The 16,520-nt window shown below is 44.1% G+C and overlaps 1 protein-coding gene and 1 non-coding gene across 2 annotated transcripts in view; one reads left to right on the top strand and one right to left on the bottom strand.

The window, feature by feature from the left end:
- The window catches only part of LOC129551056 (voltage-dependent R-type calcium channel subunit alpha-1E), a 328,009-nt gene that overhangs the window by 282,044 nt on the left and 29,445 nt on the right, over positions 1 to 16,520 (bottom strand). The window lies entirely within an intron of this gene.
- Positions 1,757 to 1,828, top strand: TRNAY-GUA (transfer RNA tyrosine (anticodon GUA)). The gene has a single exon. It is a non-coding gene; the product is annotated as a tRNA-Tyr (tRNA).

Below are 16,520 nucleotides of genomic sequence, written 5' to 3' on the forward strand. Positions count from 1 at the left end.
GTGTCAAGTGTTTGACATACATCATATCATGAAAGTATGATAGTCACTCAGTTGTGTCTAACTCTTTGCGACCCCATGGACTGTAGCCTCTGTCCATGGAATTCTCCAGGCCAGAATACTGGAATGGGTAGCCATTCCCTTCTTCAGGGGATCTTCCTGACCCAGGGATTGAACCCAGGTCTTCCTCATTGCAGGCAGATTCTCTACCATCTGAGCCACCAGGGAAGCCCGCCACATCATATCATGATGTTCATCAAATATTCATCAATATTCACAAATACCCTGAACCCTTAACTTATCAATGAGGAAACTGAGGGTAATGGGTTACAAAACTTGCTCAGGGTCACAGAGCCAGATTCAGACTTTATAGGCAAAACAGTGTAATTCCATAGCCTTTGTTCTTTCCATCCTGCCAGGCTGTGTCCTGTATTATAACATTAACTGACTTTAAAGGGCTAAATGGATAATATGTCTAAAACGATTTCAAGATTAAAGTGATAGAGAAAATCCAATAATCTATTGTTCTTTTAATCCTCTTCAATAAAAGACATCTTCCCAGTAACCAAAACCATATTCCAATGAATGGATTTTGACCTATCACAGATAAATCCCTTTACTCTTGTCAGTTAAAGCACATCAGGAGTAAAACAATATCAGAGAACACAGTGACTATGGTATATACTAGGAAGGCAGTGCAGCATCATGGTTAAAAACCTAACTTCTGGACACAGAGAACAGACTTGAGGCTGCCAAGAGGGAGGTGGGGAGGGGCAGGGAAGGATTGGGAATTTGGGATTAGCAGATACAAACGAGTATACACAGACTGGATGAATAATAAGATTCTACTGTATAACCCAGGGAACTTTAGTCAATACCCTATGATCAACCATATGGAACAGAAAATGAAAAAGAATATATATATTTGTAACTAAGTCACTTTGCTATACAGCAGAAATTATTGAAATCATAATTTATTTTGAAATTTATTTTAAAATTCAAAAAATTTACTGAAATCAATGTATTTCAATAAAATTTTTAAAAATAAAACAAATTCAAAAAAGCATAAGTTCTAAGATTGGGCAATTTCATTTGAATCCCTGCTCCACTAACCACTAGCAGTGTGACTGGGGAAAATTCCTGAACCAGCTAAGCCCTACTATCCTCATCCAGTGGTGATAATAACAGTAACTACCTCATAGGGTTATTGTGAAAATTAAAGGAGAAAACCCTTCAAAATGTTTAATGCAGTGCTTCACACTGACCATCAGCTGTTAACTAAGCCAGCACTCCTGAATAAGCAGGTAATTCCAATTCTCCATCCATCCTTCCCCTCCCTGCCTCCTGACCTGGCATTGCTATCACAAGGGCCAGTGGCTGAAATGAAGGAGCCCTTTTCCAGAGTTGGACATACTGAGTATCGATAAATAAAGCTAAATAATTTGGGTAACTCCTTTCTGAAACTCGTTTCATTAGGGTCTTGAACTTGAAGCCAAACTAGCCTCTTCCCTTGGAAAAAGCTCTTCTAGATCTAATGACAACCCCACACAGAAGGCATGTGAGAAGCTGCAGCAAGGAGCAACGTAATTGACATCCTTAAGGACCATTCGAACACTCTGGCCGCAATAATAAATCCTCCTCCAAAGACCTACAATAATCACTTATTTGCTCCTGACTCCAATTTATTTGTTGTAGTCACGCACAGTTCACTAGTAAACATCTGACTTCTCAACCTTTTTTGTGCAAACCTAGGATAGCTTCCCTGGTGGCTCAGAGGTTAAAGCGTCTGCCTGTAATGCGGGAGACCCAGGTTCAATCCCTGGGTTGGGAAGATCCCCTGGAGAAGGAAATGGCAACCCACTCCAGTACTCTTGCCTGGAGAATCCCATGGAGGGAGGAACCTGGTAGGTTACAGTCCATGGGGTCATAAAGAGTCAGACACGACTGAGCTACTTCACTTCACTTCAGGATAGAAAAAACACTAGCAAAGGAAGAAGCTGGTTTTCCCTTTGACACTGGCTCCTGGTCCTCTGTCCTCCTGACCACGGAGTTTGCAGTTTGCCAAATGTTAACTAGCAGTGATATCCAGGCAAACACAAACATTTTATAAATAGTCTCAACTGGTTTCTTAAAGAGGAAAAAGCAACACAAAAATAAAACGAAACAGTCTACTTGCTTCTCATTCTTACTTTCAAAGCCTGATCAAAATAGGGGGCAAAAGTGTTAAGGGCTGCTGATACCAGCTTCCAATAGAGATGTCAACAGTTGCATGACTTCCCAATGACCTTACATCTCTTCCTCACTTAACTCTATCACTGTCCCTCTTGCTATTCACAACTAGACCTTGTACACATAAAGCACTTAATAAAAAGTGGATAGATGGAAAGCTGAATGGACAGAACAGATTTATTTGCAAACTTTCCTCCTGATCAAACAGTTAAAATTATCTGTATATGGATGTTATCTCTATATCAGACTGAAAGCTCCTTGAGGGCAGATATCTTACTATTTACCTTTTTCATCCCAATACTCAGTAAAGTGTTTTGTATATGCATAGGAAACATTCCTTGAATCAATGGGTATTACTAATAATTAGAAGAAAATATTTATTATATACCTACCATACATCCAACAATTTACATTTTCTTTTTTAACCTTTATACTCCTACAGACAATGATGAGGGAAGATGTGCAAGCAACCACCAAAAAAGACTTAACTATCCAAGTTACCTTGGATCGACAGTGAAAGACAAAGAATCCAAAGGCTAACTATGGATTACCTAACCTTGGATAGAGATCTGGGTGTCCCTGGCCTGGCTTACATCTTCCCCCCTTCTCACCACTACTAGAGACTGAACCGCCAACCAGAACAAAGCTGTTCCTGATCACATTGTGCTGAGCTGTCTCACGTGCAGATACAGACACATATATATTCTACTCCAACCAAACCATTCCGTTCACGAGTGCAAGTACTTAAGGTATTTTAGACTTAAAAAATAAAAGGTTCCAACATTGACGATGGTCTAACAAGGGTTAGACAATGATCTAACCTCTGTGTCTACCTCACCTCCTGACCAAAATCAGGTGTTAGCTGCATGCAAGTGACCCTCCACCCAGAGACAAGAGTACCAGGATGACACTAGAGTTCAAGTTCGCAAAGCCCTCTCTGGGCGTCAGCCCCTTCATCTGTGATAACAGGTCACATTGAATCAGCCGTTCTTACCCTTTCAAGTGCAAGGTTCCTTTTTTAATGTCAAAAATCCAAGATTCACCTCACCCTCCCAGAGGAGTTATTTCATTAATATAGCTCCAGAGCAACTCTGTTAGGTATTACTATCCATCACGACCACCCCTCTTTTTCATAGAGATGAAGACACCGAGGCGCAAAGAAGCTGGACCACTTGCCCACAACCACGGAACGAACACACAGCAGAGCAGAAAAAGGAACTCCCATCTGCTTGTCTACAGAGCCCCAGCTGTTAATCGCCATGCTACACCAGCTAGAAGAGAAAGACACCACCACTATTTAGGCTAAGTGTATTTATATCTGATAAAGTACAATGGCACCCACACACATTTTAGAAAAATGGTACTGTGGTACATATTTGTGAGAAACACTATTCAGGAAACAGCCAATGCTGGGTGCAGTCATGGATCTGCATGTCCACTGCAGTAATTCCAGGGGTCTCTTAAGGTACATTCTTTTTTCCTTTATTTAAAAACAGATTTATTGAAGTATCATTTACATACTACAGAATTCACCCATTTTTTTTTAAGTTGGAAGATAATTGCTTTGCAATGTTGTGTTGGTTTCTGCTGCACAACAATGCAAATCAGTCATAATTATATACACACACACACACACCCTCCCATCCCATCTCTCTAGGGGGTCACAGAGTGCCAGGCTGGGCTCCCTGTGTTACACAGCAAATTCCCGCTAGTTTTCTGGTTCATACATGGAAGTATATATACTTATGTCAATGCTACTTTCTCAATTTGTCCCACCCTCTCCTTCCCCTGCTGTGTCCACAAGCCCGTTCTGTATCTCTGCATCTCCATTTCTTCCCTGTCCATAGGTTCATCAGAACTATTTCTCTAAATTCCATATTTATGTGTTAATATACCATATTTGCTTTTCTCTTTCTGACTTACTTCACTCTGTACAACAGGCTCTAGGTTCATCCACCTCCCTGCCACTGACTAAAATCCGTTGGTGTATTCTTAAAGTATATACATGCTTTTATTTTCTATCTGTGGTCCTAAAATTTTAATTCCTGGGTGACTTCCTAGTGCTCAACTTTAGTTTGTTTTCAGATCAGTCACAACTCGGGGGAGTTAAAGTAATCATGGAAGTCCTCCTTTGTTTGCAGTAGAAGCTGGTCAAACTCTGAGCTATCAGATTCCCAGTATGGAGAACCCACCTCATACGTGGATCTGTTTGCTGGAGAAGAGGGGTTGAATGTCAAAGTCATTCTGTAGACAGAGCTCTAAAAGGGTGTCCGTCGGAACGAGCATCACATACACAAGCACGTACACAAATACATCACTCTCCATGGCACCTGTCCCCAACTCACCTAGTCTTTTATTTTGAACCACGGTGAAAACTGTAAACAGAGAAGGGTTAGGGAGAGTAAGAAGAGAACAAAGCAAGAACAAGGAAGAGGAAGCCAGAACATGAAAGAGCTGGCTGCACTCATGTGAAGAGAGGATGTGAATTTAAGTACTCAGTGGGGAAGCCTGGGGTAAGCAGTGAACACCTCCCACCTCAACATCAGAGCCCAGCTGAGAAGCCTCCATCTGGCTGACCTGTCTCTAGAAGAGAGAACACAACACTTACTCAGAAAGGGAACTGGGAGGGGAGGCCTCTGTTTCCTTTCCCCACGTGAGAAGTGGGAAGAGGATGAATTACAGAGCATTTTAGGCTCCCCCCAGAAGGGGCCCGTAGATCACAAAATGGTATATTTATGGTGGCTGTTAACCAGAGTTCAACTCAGATCCAGATTTGGCATCATGATGTGTCACGGGCTTAGAGTGCAGGAGGGAGAGAAACATCTCATCAACAAGCATGTGGGTCGGCTTGATCTTTTGACTATTGTTCTATCAGAAAAATAAAAATCCTAATAATCATATAGCAGTGTTCTCAGAAAAGCATTTTTAAAATAATTTCTCTGCTGAACATCAAAAATAAAAGCCCACACACTCATCAATTCTTACCCATTATTTGAATCAGTAGGAGACACTCAGAGTGTGAACCCAGAAGGCAGGACTATGTCTCTACTCCGGGCAGGGTTAACAGATCTTTAGCATAGAATGGGTTAGATTATAAGGTCGAGAGACTGGGTTTTGGTACAGTTCCAATAGGTTAAACAAAATTATAGTTGAGGGCCACTGTTGGATGGAGGAGGCAAGGGAGAGGGAGGGACTCTTTGAAGACATTAATTCTATCCTAACACTAAGCAGACTTGGAATCATTCAGGGAAGTTCTATTTTCTCAGCGAACATCGCCCATCCCCATTCATTTTCTGCAAATATGTCGACTTCTCTGCTTCCAACCAGCCAACGGCCTCCCACTGAACACCCCTGGTGGTGCCAAGCAGACCCTGAATGATGTGGCCCCCTCCCCTTCCCCAACTCCCCTCAGGTTACCATCACCTTAGTGACTACACGCTGGGCTCCACTGGCCTTCTTCTGTTTCCCAGAGCCGCCCTCTCCCACCTCCAGCCCTTCACACTCGCCCCAACCTCCACCTAAACCCTCCATCCTTCCCTTCCCTCTTCTCTCTGTTCCAAGTGAAAGGCTACTCCATTTCTGGGTTTCGACATCAACGTGATGACCTTCTTCCCCTCAGATGGTTAGAGTCCCAGTGTAAAACCCTTCTAGCACTGGAACACGTCTCCTCTGCAACCCTGATACCCCTTTAAAGTTTAATTCAGTATCTGTTTCCTCTGCTAGACAGCGAGCTCCAAGACAACAGAAACTAGACCTCCACCCAGGACTGCGGTCCTCAGTCAGCATGACGTCTGAAACATAAGAGGCCCAGGACGAATACTGGCTGCTTCTATCCTTCCCTCCCCCTGGTCTTCTCCTGGCCCTTCCTCCTCCGATGTCTTTCCCCATAACTCAACATTTCAGACATGGGGGCAAGGGTAACCCTGAGTGGGAGGCCCAGGAGATAAATCCTTCTGGTTTTCCCACCCATCACCCAGAGTTTTGATTAAGACTACACAGAAAAGATACCCCAAATCAGTTCTATTTCAGCTTCAACTTCCCGTGGCCATGCCTGTGGTTCTGGACTAAGAATGACTCCTCCAGGACCAGTGCGGCCCTAGAGGGTTGGTGGGGGAAGAGGTGAGATGCACAGAACCCCCTCAGGGGTGTAAACCGTGAGACTTCACCACAAACGCCATCTGAAGTGGAAACAGTCACACCTGCCACTCTGCCTTTCAGTCACTGTCCCAGAGCTTGAGGCCAGGGAGAAAAGCCACGACCTTGAGCCCCTCTCCGAACCATTCTGTCACCAAGGCCCAGGCTTCTGACAGAAGAGTGGCAGCCGAGACGGGAGGAAATGAAAGGCAAGGGGGAGGACATCAGAAATCAGCCTTTCCTGTCAGCTCTCCTCAGAGAGAGAACTGGAATGCTCCTCCTGACTGGACATTCCTCTCAGGCAGAAGGGCACTCTCCTCAGCCCTCCTTTCTAACGGCCAGAGCCCTCTGACGTGTGTATCTCTGTGTGATGCCAGGGGCCAGAAGACAAAGAGAATATTTTCTTAAAAAAAGAATCTGGAAAACAGTGTTGATGAGGTTAAAAATGAAGGCCTTTGTTTCCACTTTTACTTGGAATTTCTTTATTGTTGTTGATAATAACCGCAGGAGGATTTGACTAGTTCAGATAAAATTAGATACTTTTAAGAAGAAATAAGATATACCTCACATTCAATTTGGAGGAAACTTCTGTCTTTGAGCAAAATGACAACGAACGGGAAATTTTAAATCAGCCATAGTCATGGAATCTGCAATAGGTTGAGGTGAAACTTGTCTGTCTGTATGGTTGTTAGTTTAATGGAGATAAATGACGATTCTGAATGAGGCCTACAGAACTATGGTATTTGGAATGTTTTCAATTTTAAATATCTTTTTTAAAAGGCACTCAAGGTGCTTTAGGTGTATTTTAACATTTATCTTCATAACATCACTGACCTAGGGGGAAAGTACTTCTGCTCACCGATTTCGTATTTTGCTTCACTGTCTTTCCACACTCTGGCTGAGACAGCTGTGCTGTACAGGAGACACTGTACGGGGTTTAGAACGGCTGATAACATAATACAATGAAAATGCCAGCCCCTCCCCTTAGTGTTTGGCCTTGAGCTCGTGACTTAGTCTCTTTGAGTTTTGGTTTCCTCATCTGTAAAACGGAGATGATATCTGCCTTGCTTTGTGTTTCTATACATAAAATGATGCATGCAAATGCTGAGACAGTATATGAGGGCTTCCACATTTGAGATAAGACATGTGAGCTATAGGCAAAATGTGAACCCACATCGCCAGCAGCAGCATCGTCATTACTGTATTTTCTTGTTGTAAGACCTGGTGAGGTAGGCAGTGGAAGTCCTACCTTTATTTCATAAGTGAGATTTCATAAAGGAAAGCTGAGATGCTTTAGGTATCACCTAGTATCATACTGAAGGATCAGAGAGAGAACATATACTAGGGTGAGGACCAGGACCCAAAACCCTGAATGATTTAGTCCACTATATTAAATTATTTATATTAAATTATTTAGTCCACTATATTAAATTATGTTTCCATGTAAGTCACACATATATTCCAGCCAAGTAATTTTTAAAAATCTGATTTATTTCTTAACACCCCAGTGGCCTGAATACAATCCAGAAGTAGCAGATTCTCACCACCAGAGAGAGTGGAGTATAGCTTCAACTGAGCCCTGAATCCAGAGTTGACCAACCAGGACCCAAGTCCCAGCTCAGCACATTCCAGCTCTAAGACCACGGACATGTGGCTTACCAATGTGGGTCTCAGTTTTCTCTCCTGTTAAAAATAATAAACACGGAAAGCTGGACAGATTTATCATTCCTCCAGGTCTAAAATTCGGTGGCTAAGTCTTAGCAACCTCAGACTCAACCTTCCTTTGTACGTTCTCCTGAAGCCCAGCACACCCTCTTGTTCCTTCCAGCATCTGCCCTGCTCCCTTTGGCGATCTCTCTTCTTTCCTCGTATCTATTACTTTCTGACTTCAGGGAAACATACACTGAACAGTACTGTTGAATTTACATTTCACACAGAACTGTACACTACACTGACAGTAATAGACAGAAGTACACAAAAGCCCTACCCAAGGGAGGAGACGTACATCACACACAGAACGGAGATGTGGACACGCCCTTTAATTCTCAAGTCTCTCTTGTAAATCTGGAGAATGAACATTAACGCCATGGCCACCTCTGCATTGCAGTCCCGCCTCAGACTTTTCACCCCTGCTGCCCTCTTTCACACACACTCATGCACCTGCCTAAGACTGGATGCATTTAACTGCCTTCAAATGGGAGCTCCAGACCCAGGGTGGTGGTCTAGCTTAGAGAGTACCTGGGCATCGTGTCTTTCCTTCTGTTACCCTGAATGAATGTAAAGCCAGAAAAATGCTCCCAAACCAAACCACCCAGGCATTCTGAGCTTCCTCCACTCCCCTTGGCTTTCCTTCCTCCTTGTTGACACCAAGACCAATTCAGGACCCCACGAGTTCTCTCCATTTTGAGCTTCTGTCAATCCGGGGAGGTGACAAGAAGCAACGCTTCAGGAAAGAGAAACCAGCCCAACAGCAATGTCATACACCAGAACATAGTAAGTATGTACTTACATAGTAAATACCTACTCTAATCACGCAATAAATATCTGTAGAATGAATCAATGATAAGTCTCAATAGAGAAAAGGGATCAAGGGTCTATGTAATCAGAAATGATTTCCTACCCAAGGAGCAACTGTACTCAATTGCCTGTCAACTACTAACTGCGACTCTCATCTGAAGTCTCCCTGAAAGAAAGTTTACATCGTCAAAGAGCAAAGAAGAGACCTCCAAAAGCTCCACGTTTTGCCTTCTGCTCACCTCCTCCCTGAATCCAAATTCCACATCCTAACTATCTTTTCCATCATGAACCCATCTGGAGGGAAATGCAATTAAAACAGAGAACTAATGTTCTGACAAAAGGAGAAGCTGCAAGCAGCAGCTGTGTTCCCCCAAAGTGGAGCTAGAAACCAACGAGGAGCCGGTGAGGAGGTGGAAGTCTTTCAGACGAGCAGCCCAATTCCGCTGGGAGAGAGAACTTGAGAAGCGGTCTAGCTTAGGACTAGCAGAGCACCCCAGCATCAGGATGAAGGCACCCGAGATCTCGTCTTCTTCTACTGCCTCAGTTTCTCTGAGTAGCTTCTAGCCCCCCACATTGCCTCACTTGGCCTCAGTTTCCCCATCTCTGAAACAACCCTCCAATGACACCTTCCTGTACCCAGCCCTTCCCTGCTCCCCAGCCCCACTTGCTTCAACCACTTAGAATGGAGAGAATGAGGTAAAGACAGGTCTGTAAAAGCTCGTCAGGCTCACTGACACGGAGATGCTATATAAATCCCAAGTGCTATCATCTAGTACCACAGAGATTTAAATTGGGCTGGGGGCCCCGGGACTGCGTTCGCAACACCTCCCCCACATTCTCAGCACTGGGGAGATGGTGCTGGGGAAGGAAAACTGTGCTTTCCTCGATCTTTAACTGCTCAGGAAACTCATGTATTAGGGCAGCCTCCTTACAGAAACCCTCTAAAAATACCTATCGATGTATATTTAGCTCCAGATAGCGTCCTCCTACCAACAGGCTCCAGGCTGAACCACTCTGCTTGTGCCATGGTGAGAAGCTGGGGACCTCCAATGGCAGCTCCCAGCTCTTCAGCAGCATCTCCTCGGGCTCTTCTCCTCCCCGTTCCCTTTTCCCTTCATCCTTCCTCCCTCTGCAGGGTGAGGCACCTCCTCCCAAACTGCAGCTCAGGGAATGGCAATGGTTCCCCGCTCTCTTTTCCATGCCCTTTACTCAAAGTGAATTCCAGGATGAAAAAGACCTGCACAGCATGGAGCACAGGGTTAGAACCAATCACTGCTCAAACCGGTCCCTGCTCAAAACCTTCAGTGGATCCCCCTGCCTCTGGCTCCACTACGAGCTCCTCCCAGCTGGCCCCTGCTGCCCTCTCTGGGAGCACTGCTCACTATTCCCCTGGTCAACTCCCTGGGAGCATCCTGTGTGCTCTCTCTCTGCTTCAAGGATTTGTACTCAAAATTCTCTTACCCAGAAAAGCTGTTCCACTTTTCCAATCAGTGACAAGAGAATCTGGCATGGACCAAGTGATTCCATTCCACTAGCATTTATTAGGAGAAGGAAATGGCAACCCACTCCAGTGTTCTTGCCTGGAGAATCCCAGGGACGGGGGGAGCCTGGTGGGCTTCCGTCTATGGGGTCACACAGAGTCGGACACGACTGAAGCAACTTAGCAGCAGCAGCAGCAGCGTTTATTAAGTACCTACTCTAATCACACACAGACATGAACAGGGTTCAAGGACACAATCATGGCCCTCACTTTAGGAGTGCCTCTGAGTTTTCATCCTCCCCTATCATCACCCATCTATTCTAGGGGCTGTGACCTGTTTTTAAGGCTAATATGCAATAATGACTTCAAATAATTTAGAATTATCCAGGTGGCCTAGCAAATATTTAGAAATAGCATCTCTTGAACTGTTACCAGTATGAGAGAGATCCCAGGTTAGGTAAGGTAATAATTTGTTAAGAAAATGAAAATGAAGTAAAAGTATTACTCAGTCATGTCCTACTCTTTGCAACGTCATGGACTATAAGCTCACCAGGCTCCTCTGTCCATGGAATTCTCCAGGCAAGAATTCTAGAGGGGGTAGCCATTCCCTTCTCCAAAGGATCTCCCTGACCCAGGGATTAAAGCCAGGTCTCCTGCATTACAGGCAGATTCTTTACCATCTGACCCACCATAATTTGTTAAAAGAATGGCAAATTTACTACCTTTTAGAAGAAATAAGAATACATTAACCTTGCTGCTTTTCGGTCCCAGAATTTGAGTGTTCAACAACATACAGTTTGTTGAATAAATGGATGGATGGATGGATGGGTGAACAAGCCAATTTATGAAACAAGGTGGAACTTCTAGTTCAGTTTTTACACATGAAACCATGAGAGTTAAGTAACGTGCCTTCTTAACCACAGAGCAGGGAGTTGGCTGTATTCCAAGCCCATGGATAGAAGTCTTAGTATGGACACACGGGGCTCTAGTCCTCTTCAAGTCACACGTGAAGCTTCAGCTCTGGCTCCGGGACATCTGCCTGATTATACTGCTCCCTGAGCCCATCCCACATGGCTTCAAGGGGACCGAAGAAACACATAAGCACAGAGCTGCAGAGCCTGTGAGGTGGTGAGTTCACTGACAGTGAGGGGAACTGACTGTTGAAGGAGGAGCCTGGAGCCAGAAAATTTGGGCTCAAGTCCGGCTCTAGCACCTCCTAGTACATCACGTACCCTCTCTGAACCTTGGCTGCTTCATCTGTAAAATGGGGATAACAAGATCCCACTTGGGGGATTATGAGGGTTCTATGAATAATGTACATAAAATAACTCTGAACCATGAACTGCCTCAGCTTACAGACCTAAGAATTCTGGAGGTTAGCAGGTTTGGGATTCAGGCAGAAAGCAGTGACCCAGGCCCCCCAAACCCCTGTCTCTGAACAAAGGACATTAATGGTAGATCTTTGGTTGAGTCAGCTGTCTGGCACCTCAGCTCTCTCCCTACATCCCATCACACACTGAGAGCTGAGAAGCTGGACAGCCTCAGCCCGAGGCAATGTCCCACTTCAGCAGTGTCACTCCTCCTCTGCACAGGAGGTGGATGTAGGTGACACCTGGAGCTGAGATAAGAAGTCAGAGCAGCCAGCATGGGCTGCTCATGGGACAGGTGTCAGGAAGCCTGGAGAAGGGCTGCACCAGCAGGGGCAACACACCAGCCCTGGGTCAAAGGACACGTTCCAACTCTGGATCTGCTGTCAAGCTGCTGGCGGTCCTGGGCTGAGCACTTACCCCCTCTGACTACTGGATGACTCCGACCTCAAATCTGATCTACCTGCTTCCCTGGACCGGTATGACAACATACTCACTGTAGCTAAGACCCCAAGAGTTGTAGGTGCCCCGTGGCTTTGCTGCTGCTAAGTCACTTCAGTCGTGTCCGACTCTGTGTGACCCCATAGACAGAAGCCCACCAGGCTACCCCGTCCCTGGAATTCTCCAGGCAAGAACACTGGAGTGGGTTGCCATTTCCTTCTCAATGTGTGAAAGTGAAAAGTAAAAGTGAAGTCGCTTAGTTGTGTCCGACCCCTAGTGACCCCACGGACTGCAGCCCACCAGGCTCCTCTGTCCATGGGATTTTCCAGGCAAGAGTACTGGAGTGGCTTGCCATTGCCTTCTCCAATCCCCGTGGCTTTCAGTTCAGTTCAGTTCAGTTCAGTCGCTCAGTCGTGTCCGACTCTCCGCGACCCCATGAATCACAGCACGCCAGGCCTCCCTGTCCATCACCGACTCCCGGAGTTCACTCAAACTCATGTCCACAGAGTCGGTGATGCCATCCAGCCATCTCATTCTCCGTCGTCCCCTTCTCCTCCCGCCCCCAACCTTTCCCAGCATCAGAGTCTTTTCCAGTGAGTCAACTCGTCGCATGAGGTGGCCAAAGTATTGCAGTTTCAGCTTCAGCATCAGTCCCTCCAATGAACATCCCGTGGCTTTACTCACCACCAAAAGAGAAGAATCCCGTCAATTAAACTATATCATGCTATTATTGTAAGACGCAGGCTGTATATTTTAGACATGCACCAGCAGGAGAAAAATGCATTTTAGAAGCAATGTGACATGGTAGATGAAAGCACTGTCTGAACAGAAGACAAAATTTGATTATCCATTCCCATGGGATAGAATCACAACTCTGAGCTTGGATCTCAAAAGTGCCATGCCCCTTCCCTGGAAAGAAAGAAAGAGTAGGTTCAGGAAGAACAGGGGCAAAGTCCTATTGGTTTGGATGGATGGCAGTGGCCTTTCAGCAAAGTTTGAGGAGCCGCTAACAATGGCAGATACCAGGGCTGGTGGGAGAGAAAGCAGAGAGGACAAATGGCTTGGCCAAGGGCTCAGCACCCACGCCCACTCGCGTGCACCCCACACAAGGGGATGCACCCCACACAAGGGGACACAGAGGGCCTTGCTTGTTACTGATGAAGGATTCTGTTGACCTCTACAAATCTGCCCCTTCAATCATGTGGCAACACTCCTTTGAAGGCCAAGCTTATGGCTTCCACCAGCTTCTCTTGTCCTTCAATGCCAGTTCCCACATCTTCCCTCACACATCTTACTTCCCAGGCCCCACCCCAGCAAGGCAGATTCTCCTCTAGAAGAACTTCAACCTGTCACAACGCCTTTTAAAATGTGACACCCAAAAGATGTACACTGGAGCATCTTTAATAATTATTCATAACAACCAAACCCAGAAAGCAACCTAAGTCTCAGATAATTGCAAAAATGGATACATAAGCTGAGTACATCTACTTCATAAACTGCTGATCAGTCTTTACCGCTTTTTACCAAAATATGGAGTAACATGTACTATGCCCATAATATACTGAGAAAATGCAGCAAAATTACAAGCATTGAAAAGAGAGCTTGCTAAGCATTAAAAAGGCCGGAAGGAAATACCACAAAATAATCAGGAATTTTTCTTAGTCAGTGACTTTTTTTCTTTTTTTTTTTTTTTTGTATTTTCCAAATTTTCCTTATTGAACAAAGAATAGTTTGAAATGAAAATAAATGGACTAGACAAGAAATTTCAAATGGCCTCTGACACATATAAGACTTAGTGAGACTAAGAATTCACATAATTTTAACATTTAACCCACACATTATAGTAGCCTTCTTTTAAACAGATCATATTTCTAAAATGACTCAGACTCATTTAAGGCCTTTTACTGTATAGATCTTCCATGACTTAAGATGAGGTTATACCCCAATAAACCCACCATAAGCTGAAAACACATTTAATACACCTAAGCTAATGAACAATGGAAACAGTGAGAGACTTTACTGGGCTCCAAAATCACTGCAGATGGTGACTACAGTATGAAATTAAAAGATGCTTGCTCCTTGGAAGAAAAGCTATAACCAACCTAGATAGCATATTATAAAGCAGAGACATTACTTTGCCAACAAAGGTCCATCTAGTCAAAGCTATGGTTTTTCCAGTGGTCATGTATGGATGTGAAAGTTGGACTATAAAGAAAGCTGAGCACCAAAGAATTGACGCTTTTGAATTGTGGTGTTGAAGAAGACTCTTGAGAGTCCCTTGGACTCCAAGGAAATCAAACCAGTCAATCCCAAAGGAAATCAGTCCCGAATATTCACTGGAAGGACATGCTGAAGTTGAAGCTCCAATATTCTGGCCACCTGACGTGAAGAACTGACTTTCTGGAAAAGACCCTGATGCTGAGAAAGATTGAAGGCAGGAGGAGAAGGGGATGACAGAGGATGAGATGGTTGGATGGCATCACTGACTCCATGGACATGAGTTTGAGCACGCTCCAGGAGTTGGTGATGGACAGGGAGGCCTGGCGTGTTGCAATCCATGGGGTCGCAAAGAGTCAGACACGACTGAGCGACTGAACTGACTGACTGAATGAACCTAATGAACATCATAGCTGAGCCTAGTTACCTTATATCTTAGAACACTTGCTTTAGACAGTTGCTGCTACTGCTGCTAAGTCACTTCAGTCGTGTCCGACTCTGTGTGACCCCATAGACGGAAGCCCACCAGGCTCCCCTGTCCCTGGGATTCTCCAGGCAAGAACACTGGAGTGGGTTGCCATTTCCTTCTCCAATGTGTGAAAGTGAAAAGTGAAAGTAAAGTCGCTCAGTCGTGTCCAACCCTTAGCGACCCCACGGACTCCAGCCTACCAGGCTCCTCCATCCATGGGATTTTCTAGGCAAGAGTACTGGAGTGGCTTGCCATTGCCTTCTCCGTGCTTTAGACTACACTTAGGTAAAATAATGTAACACAAAGCTAATTTTTTAATTAAGTGTTGAATATCTCATGTAATTCATTGAATACTATACTGAAAGTAAAAAACACAAGAATAGCCCTCATGATCTCACGGCTGACTGGGAGCTGTACCTGCCACTGCCCAGCATCACAAGACAGTACCATACTGCCTATGGAAAACATCAAAATTCAAAGTTCAATTGCTACTAGAAGAGTATTGTTTTTGCATCATCAGAAACTCAAAAAAATTGTAAGGGAAACCACCATAAGTTGGGGACTGTTTATATAGTACATATTATTTTAGGGACATTTAAAACATCCCCAAGCTATTAATATTAGCAAAAAGTCAAAAGATAACAATTTTTGGTGAGGATGTAGAGAAAAAAGAACTCTTGTGCATTGTTGGTGGAAATGTAAAATTGGTGCAGTCACTGTAGAAAATAGTACGGAAGTTCCTCAGAAGAATTAAAAATAGAGCTACCATATAATCCAGTAATTTCACTTCTGGGTATTGTGTCCAAATGAAATGGACATTTCATGTTCAAAGAAAGTGAAATCATGACCTCAAAGAGATGTCTACAGTCCGGTGTGCATTGCAGCATATTTCCAATAGCCAAATACGGACACAACCTAAATTTCCACCAATGAATGAATGGATAAAGAAACTGTGATACAGATACACACGCACACGCACACACACACACACATGCACGCACACACACACACACACGCACGCACGCACGCACGCACACACACACACACACACAAGAATATTATTCAGTCTTTAAAAAGGAAATCCTGCCATTTGCAACAACATGGATGAACCTAAAGGACACTATGCAAAATAAAGACAAATGCTGCACGAGCTCAGTTATACTGATTATACTAATTTTTTAGAAGTGGAAGTCATAGTAACAGTGGAAGGAATGGTGGTTATGAGGGACTAGGGGTAGGGGAAAGGGGAAGATATTGATCAAAGGGTAAAAACTTTCAGCTACAGATGTATACGTTCTGGAGACCTAGTATTCACCATGGTAAATAATAATGTATATATTATTACTATATTATCATACAGTAAGTAATAATGTATAACATACTTGAAATTTGCTAAAAGTGTAGTTTTCAAGTGTTCTAACCACCAAAAATAAGAAAGTAATTATGTGAGGTGGTGGATACATTAATCAGTCTGATTGCAGTAATCATTTTACAATGTATCAAATCATCACATGGTATATCTTAAATATACACAATTTTCATTTGTCAATCACAGTAGTTAAGTGGGGATAAAACCCACAAGACATCACCCAGGTGTACTACAGTCTATACCGTATACTCCTGAAACACTACGCAGAAGCTGTATCTTTACACATTAAATCAGACTTTA

This window comes from Moschus berezovskii, chromosome 17, assembly GCF_049115385.1.
Source record: "Moschus berezovskii isolate FMDL1 chromosome 17, NW_MosBer_1.0, whole genome shotgun sequence".
Lineage (NCBI taxonomy): Eukaryota > Metazoa > Chordata > Mammalia > Artiodactyla > Moschidae > Moschus > Moschus berezovskii.